The 9,034-nt window shown below is 30.3% G+C and overlaps 1 protein-coding gene across 3 annotated transcripts in view; it reads left to right on the top strand.

The window, feature by feature from the left end:
- Positions 1-9,034, top strand: part of RhoGEF3 (Rho guanine nucleotide exchange factor 3) — a gene marked incomplete at its 5' end in the record, with an annotated part of 449,678 nt that overhangs the window by 162,085 nt on the left and 278,559 nt on the right.

The raw sequence follows: 9,034 nt of genomic DNA, 5'->3' as shown, positions 1-9,034 counted from the left end.
TATGTTGTTAGGACTGTGTTAGGGTGGGTTGGGATGTCAGCTGTATAAACCGTATAAAGAATGGGACCTAAGATACTACCTTGAGGAACACCGGCGGACTGAGAAAAGAGAGACGAGTAGGCTTGGTTATGATTTACTTTAAAGGTTCTATCAGTGAGGTAGGAGCGGATTATAAGGACACTACATGCTTAACTGCTTAAAAATAATTTTTAAAAAAATTTTTCATTTTTAATTTTAGTATCTTGGTGAGCAATCCAGAAACTATAAAGCTATAAACTATAATAGCTTAGCAATGACTAAAGCAAAACACGTTGAATTCGGACAGACTATATCTAAGGACGATGAGGAAAATAATTTTTATACAAAGTCAGAATTCCAAAATGTTCAACAGTGAGAAAAACTCTTAATCTATTTCGGAATTATACTTCTGACTTGCCTAGATTTACCGTCCTTAATAAATATATTAGCAACGAAAAATTATTTCTGTAGCTTACGAATGTGAACTAATAGTTAATACCCCCGAAAATCTGTAATTGGATTGTAAGATAAGTAAATGTGAATGAAATATGAAGACGAATTATAGAACTTTTTTATTTTAATGATTGTTTCAATCCAGAAACTATAGAAACCATTGAACTAAACGGTTACTGCAAATACAATACTAATTTGGCACTTATCCAAAATCCATTAATATTAATCCCTTGCCTTTATTTAATTTCTAATAGCCCGTGCCATGAACAACAATGCTAACAGATCATTTGGCACGGCAATCCCACCCCTTCTGAGGCACGTCTACTTGGTCTTTTGCTTGATCAGCACGTCACGTCTTTAACTTTAAGGTCAGGACTTGTTCATGTTTGGTGTGGTAGACCTCCCAGGTCTCAGATATATATTTGCATGGATGATTTCCCGTACGTGAATTAGCTGGTTCTCTACGAGGTAGGGAAAAACAAAAAGTATATAGTAGAAGTAATCATATCATTCTTTTTTTCGGAGATCATAAAATACAAATTCTAAACATTCGCAAGCTATATAAACAAAAGCCAAGCGATTATCGATAATTAGAAAGATATAGTCCAGTTTTAACTGTTTATTAATTGTCAAAGTTTCAACCCATAATGCAGCTGTCTTCATCAGGACTGTTATGATTGGTTGAGGTGCATACTATACTAAAAAAAAATTACTAATAAAAACAAAGTTTCAGATTTTTATAATTTAATAATATTTTACTTTTTGTAAATATTTGTTCCCTATGAATGCAAAACGGGGTCACATAAAACGCCTTCAAGTATTTGGAAATAATGCTTAGTGTTGAATATTTGGATCTTGACTAGAACATTTAGACAGCTACACAAAGCCGAATTATGTCATCTGCCATTTCAATTTTTATTTGTTTAGAAGTGCACATCTCCACCAACTACAACAGCTCTGATTATGACCAGCAGTGAGGATCAAAACGCATGTTTTTCAAACAAATGTATTTCTTAATCTCAACTTGAACCGCCTCCTTTTGATTATAAATAATCACTCGGCTTTAATTTAATTGGCTTTTGTAAGTCTGGAAAATCAAATTTTTCTATTCCATCCGATACTACCCCCTCCCCATTTCTCCAAGAAAACGGGTATTTTTTCTCTCTTGCCTCCGGTCACGTTTTCCTCAAATCAGTATGTATGCCCGGAGGGCAGTATAAACATTGTCGCACTGTTTCATTGCAACAGAAAAATAAAATTTTATTTTCAAGACCAGAGTGGTACTTTGTTTCCCTATTTATCTTGAGGTCTTTCAGTTTGGTTATGGTTATCTTATTCTTATTGTGAAGGATTGAATTGAACAAAACGAACTCGTTATTGGGAAATGGTACATAGAATATACATTTTTTTTTTTAATTTCAAAAAGGAGATATTCAAAGATCATATTTTTAATAAATAGTCAAAGAAAATTATTAGAAATTAACAGATATAAAATGACATATTTATACATACAATAATAATAAAACTTTGAGAACATTAAAAGCAATAAGGAAGTCTTTAAGATTACTAAGAAAACAAAGTCTCGCAATTCTGATGGAAATCTACTAAATAACGAGTGACAGATAATCACATGAAGAAGAGTATAATGTTTGAAACAACCAAGGCGCAAAACACGCAAAACCAGTTTTCAGCCATGGCAGTGACTGTCGCATCCAATCCAATGGTGTAATCTTAATGATTACATTTACTGCCGGTGCAGAAATATGGCGCTAGGACCTTGCGTAATAGTTAGCATTACAGATAATGACAGTGAAGTCACTGTAACTTTAATTGCCTTGAAAGTGAACTATCGCAACTTATCAAATGTAACTGCGATTGTGCGCATAAAAATAATAATAAAATAAAATATATTTCTCATATATTGCTATGTTTTGATTATTTTCTGAAGCCGAAATTGGTTCTATTCAAAGCGGCTGCTAAGCGGTCAGCAGTATATCAATTGATCGGTAACTCAAGTGGTCACTTAACCCTTCAATTTAATCTGGCAGGAAAAATACTGCACATTTATTTTTTATTGTCCAAATTACATTACGTGTTGATAAAAAAAAAATAATATTTTTGAGCTCAAGGAAACAAAAAAAGTTTAAATTAAGTAATAAATCTAAATCTTCACAACGAATCCGATTATCTCGGACGCACTTGTAACTTTAAAAATTTATACCATACAACCTGAAAGGAATGCAAAGAACAGAATTATCTAAAAAATATTTGAGTGGAATAATGAAGAAATATTTTACACAATAAAAATATTTTGACATTTGAAAGAAATCGAAATATGATAAATGAAAAAATAAAAGATAATATGTCTTCACGGTGAACGCGTTCTCTCAGTTAGTCATTGAAGAGAACTACCCGTTATAAGTGTCGAAGAAAACTTTTGTGTACTGCTCGTAAATTGCCTAAGATCCTGCTCACTTCAACATAAGATGAAGTAGACCAGTTCCTGTGCGACTGGGGGATACACATTCTGAAAAAGGCGGAGACCACCATGAGACGAGGACCAGAGTTCGTAATTCGCAACATGATGAATCAGAATAAGTAATACAGTAATTGTTTTGATTTTTTATGACATTGAATATAATTATTTTACAAAAAGCCAAGAATTGGTGATGAACTAAATAATTAAATTTAAAAAAAAAAGAATATTTCAAAGCAAAAATAATTCGTAACTAAATCAAGACAACGGTGTGATACCCGATTGCAACTAGCGGACGTGTCAGATACACCATATGGTCCAATCAGAGAAGGTCACACGGATGACCGACCGAGAACAGGCTCAATAGCAGAACCACTAATTAGTAGCCCTGAGGAACACCCGCTATGCAATCACCCAACCTGATTATCAACAGCTGATGGTACGACCCGTATGCAAATCTTGTCGCGCTTTCATTTATGTTTAGCTTACCTGAGGAGCTGTGATGAGTTCGATAGGAAACAAGATTTAGCAGGGGTTGTATTAGGTTGGTTTTCGATCTCTAGCTAATGAAGCTGGGATACAAATGCAATACTGGAATACAAATCTTGGTTTGACAGGATTTCAACTGCTATAACCATAATATTTAGAAGCAGATCTTCAAAATTACAATTTATTATTTAAAGTTATCTTTACATAGAACCATACCATGTTATTAGATTCTAAAGTTCCAACCGATGGCAAACGAGATTTATTAAGAAGCTGAAAAACTCAGTTTTGAGTTATTTATAAGGAAAAACAAAATTTTGCCAATTTCGATAGTTAAAAACTTTTCAAAGCACAGCAACAAAATGTTATTGAAAGTGATAGAAAATAGTAGTTAATCCTATCAGTAATCTTTAATTTTAATTGGATTTTGATTTCTAGAATTAGATTTCTATCTATGCTTAATTTTTGTTCCTTAATTTACAATACATTTCTATCCTATATTTCCTTAATACACAATACATACATTCCTAAAAAGCTGTAAATCAAAAATTATGTTTTATTGTTTTTACTTCAGCATTTTAAACAGTTATTTCTATGGCTAGAAGCAGTAACAATCATTGTCAGGGGAATATACTTTTGGGAAATCATTGTTTGTTTTAGCATCTAAAAGTTTAATCTTAAACAAACTTTTTTTTTATTGTGTAATATTATATTCAAAATTACATGTATAGACAATGGTAATGGGAATCATATAGCTCATTCACACCATATTTACAAATGTATAAATTAAATTATAACAACATAAGAAATAGAAGAAAATAAATCAAAAAATAATAATAAAATAAAACAATAATAACACTAATTTAAAAAAAAAACCAATTAAGCTTAATATAACCTCTTGAACACTACTTAAAAACTAAAAACATCTAAAAATTGACATTACATAATGTTCCACAAATCCACAGATTTATATATAGCCATATTTATATTAACATATAACAAATAAAAGTCCTTAATTGTAAAAATAGACCTAGAAGTAAAAAGGGCTAGTTAGATAAATAAATACATTTTTTTAGTGGTATAAATTATGGTTATTATTTATGTATTGGTGAGAAAGGTTATTTTTACACCTCAATTTGTAATTCACGTAACAGTGATAACTTTAATGATTGATTTAACTGCCTGCTTTGAGAACCACAAGGGATGTGGTATGTGCAGGGTCAAGAAATGTAGGGTGTACAGAAGGAGTTGAGGATTGTATTTGAATTTTCATCAAAAACATAGAATAGATATGTTTTTGTTCGTCCTTTACTACGTTTCACGCTAGTCATAGCCCAACAAAAGACCTGCAATGTGGGTTGAAGCGTTGGTAATCAATTTTTTTTTCTATGTTTTGATCTTTGATCACCACAAATACCTTCATATACTTCAATATTAGACTATATAAATATATGTATAGATCCCATAAATAACAAAATAAAAAGATTTAAAGCCCTTAAAAATAAACACAAAATTATGCACAGTTTAGGTATTAGCGGGATCTCGAAATCGACCTCCAAAGTTAAAATGCTTTTATTTTCAAACGTTTGATGATAAATTAGCAGAACATGCATTCTTTGTGATAAACATAATTATGTTTTACAACTTCTTTTACCACAGGCCAAAAGAAATGAAAGGGCACGTGTGATGAAAAATGTATGTGTCCCTGATGTTTTCGTAAATTTTACGTTATTATAGTGAGCATAACTGAGAGATGGTAACAGATAGTAGGGGTATTCATGTTGTGTTAAATGTACAATGTTTTACTATGTTAAATGTTATTAGTATAGGATTGTGAGCAACATTATTTAAATTGATGTTAAATGTTAAATGCATAAGAGCTCCTAGTGGATTTTTTGAGCAACTTGTTTTATAACCTTTCCTTTCAAAACTTCATGTTATTGTTTACCTCTAAGTTTTCACCAAAATAGTTTATTACAACATGTCTAAACTTTGTGAAAAGTGGCAGTAGTGTAATAGTTTGGCTACTGAGTTTCTTTTTGATCTTCTGGCTTGTGAGGAAGAGAATCAAGATGAGCTAATTGACAACTGTCCTTACATTATTATTATAATCATCCATTGCTTTATTAGTTATAAAAACATCCAACACAATAGTAACACAATTAAAACACAAACTACGAGCATGAATTCTATACAACAAAAAAAAAAATGGTGGGTAAAAGAAGGAAATATTTCTCCATTTAACATAAGTTTTCCCATTTAACACGCTTTTACATGTTAAACTGATTACCCCGAATGATAAAATAGATGTAGAATTTTCTATGCGACGCTCAGTTTTCGAGATATTCGGCAAAAATGTAATACAAATTAGCCTTTTCCAACATAACGGCAACTGAAATTCGTAGGATTGAACAGACGTTCTAGAAGAAAACCTCCTATTGGTACATCGGGATTTAACGTGGAAAAAACCTTATTTGACTAGTACACAAATTTGTACATTTTTTTGTCTTGAAGTTTGAAATTACTTCAAATAGTTGAGCTATTTTTTTTTTCTATAAATGAAAAATTGTACACGCCAAAGATACCCTGAGAAGCTGTCGGTTATATATATTTTTATCTCGATAACCACCTGGTTATTATAAGTGGTTAGATAAATATGCCTGAAACAGATTCCGATAGACGTTTCCTCAAATCTTTCGAAAGGATGAAGAAAAAGATATCCGCCTTGTTATCGACAGCTCTCTTTTCCTCCTCTTTTAGAATTCAATCATTTATCAAGTGCCATGAATATTAAAAAGAAACAAACGCTTTGAATGGCAGGAATTGAAGCCAAATTTATTTACCAAGTCTATGAATTCTAAATTTGCCGGTCGTAGTAGGATTATTCCATTCTTTGAGATATATTTCTCATCGGGCCTTCCACATTCGTGCAACATCCTCAGTTTATTGCCCAGAGATCTTACGGTACTTTGGATATTTAAATTTAATAACATAAAAATATTTAAATTTGAAATGAAAATTTTTAAGTATTAGATAGATTACAGATGGAAGCGTTTATTACTTCTTTTTTTTACATTCATAGTATTATTTTTTTTTAATTACTAAACGAATTTTCGACAATGAACTTTTGCCCGTCTATCAAGATGTCCGTTTAACATACAGTATAAATGTAAAAACGTTTTAAATTATAATTTCAAAATTAAAAAAATTCTTTTATTTTACCAACCATAACCTATTGTATGATTCTATCAACCCATTTCTATATTCAACAGGTTTTTTAAAATAAATATTTAAATTTTTATAATCTGATTTCTTAAGAATTTTCACAGTTTCTAACAAATTTAGTTGTTGTTTTGCTTAAAATGACACTCTAAATTCCTTCAATATTGGACAAACTGCTACAAAATTTAACATATCCCTCGGTGGATTTATGTTGCATAAAGAGCAGATTCTCTGTTTATCCTGCCACGAATTAGTAGCTCATAAATTGCTTTAAAAATGTATGCTTTATTAGCGTAATAAAGTAGAAATTGTGCTCTTAACATTTTTGTATTAAAAAGTTGAATATAAAACTTTTAAAAAATAAATACAGTGAAGTGACCATGTAAATAAATCATTATTACAACGTAAATTCACCAGCCTTTTCGCTTCATGATATAGGCAAAATCTTGTTCATAAATCTCCTTAAAGAGAATAAATAATGGCCACATGAACATAATAGTGTAAAAAATACGAAAATTTATTCTGTATATCCTTTTTCCAAAGGAAAGTAATCTTTGTATTCATGTAAGTTATAAAAAATATTTATACCACAGAATCGAAACTTTTGCACATTTTACATTTTTAGACATCAACGGACAAAATACGTTCCTTGTCTGTCAGTCTCTCCGTCTGTAGTAAAATTCACGTTCAGGTAAAATCGATCGAAACGTTAATCTGATTTAGATGAATTTTTGAGGATTGTACAGGTTGGTACCTAGTTGATCCCATTAAAAAATTAACTAAATAAGGATAAAATATCTAAAAATAAACCAATATTATAATACTAAAGAACAACAGTATATCTTAATGAAAAATATACATGTATCTACAAACATTACTTAATATTTAAAACTATAACTTTTAGTGTTTACACTGATTAATCATCATCATCATCATCAATATTAGTGGCAATGATTCACTGAAAAATGTTGAGGCCCTCGAGGGCGATAATTCATTAATCAGTGAAAGCACCCACTGTTCAGTGAAACACCTTTTTTTAATAACATTTACACTAATCACACATCAGTAATTTATCTAAAACTAATTAACACATTCAAAAAATGCCTTGATCGTGTTTTTGTATGGCATAACTTCCGTAATGTCTCTTCAGAAATCAAAAGAACATTCATCCTCTTTTTAATTGAAATGCTTCGTTCAGTGAATAATTAATAACAATTATTTTGAATTAATTTAAATCTTACTGATAATTATTCTTTCATAAAGTAGCATCACATGTGAGTTATACTTAGGAGACATCGTATAACATTAATAAAGATAAATAAATTATGCAGAACTGAAAACGTAACTATAAAGTTGTCGAATTGTGTTCTAATTTCGAAGCATCGTGTTATATTCGAAATACATAACAAAATTGTTGGTCAGGATGACTAAATAATGAACAAAAAAAAGTGTAACACAAATTTATAATGTTTATAATTCAACGTATGAAATAAAGTGTAAAATCCTCCAGTATTATTTCTCATGCTTAACAATAGATAAAGCAAAATTTTTATAAGGGATGTTAGCAACATTTTATTTTCTCCAAAATATTGAAAGATTATTGTTGATCGTGTGTATTCGATTGAAGGAAGATGGTCCAAAATTCAGAAAATAATTCTTATTATTAACCAACGTTTCGTCTCATCATTCAGGGCTTCATCTGGGCTGAATTCTGAAAAAAAATATAGATAGCGTGCAGTGTTAATTAATTATTAATAATGAGTAATAGAATCCCGTGATAAACCTGCCCGTAATGAGAGCAAAAAATATGTACCACCAACTCCATAACGTCATAATTGGCAAAAGGGAAGTGCATATGAAAACCAAGGTAACTGTATATAAAGACTTCTTTATCCCCAAGCTGCCCTAAGCGGTTGAATGCTAGCCTAGAATTAAAAAATTCGAAAGCCATATACAAGTCATAAAAATTAAATAACGAGGAAAGCTCTCGGTAAGATTATATTTAAACAAATGAAATAAAAGGATAAGTAAAGAAATAGGTGAAGTTGAGCAATTAAATAACAAACATTAGGCTTTTCGTAGAATAATAAGTGCTAAAAGAAAATTAATTGAAAAATAGCTTGAAGAATCATTTTTAAATTTTACATACAAGTAAGCAGATCAGTGAAAATTTTCTAAATCACAGAGAGGAATGTGAAAATAAAAAACTAAATTTCAAGAATGAATAGTATAATATATTTATTCATTATAAAGATTTATAAAAAAACAAAATAAAATCACTACACGTTTATCTAATAAAATATAACAAAGTTTGGAAAACGTCACTACAATCAAGTAGTAACCAACGTACTTTGGTTCAACTAGTAATTATAAATTCGA

Source organism: Halyomorpha halys, unplaced genomic scaffold (genome assembly GCF_000696795.3).
Source record: "Halyomorpha halys isolate HHAL.00 unplaced genomic scaffold, Hhal_1.1 Scaffold378.1, whole genome shotgun sequence".
Lineage (NCBI taxonomy): Eukaryota > Metazoa > Arthropoda > Insecta > Hemiptera > Pentatomidae > Halyomorpha > Halyomorpha halys.
Note: the sequence above shows the minus strand (reverse complement) of the source record. Positions and strands in the feature narration are given on the sequence as shown.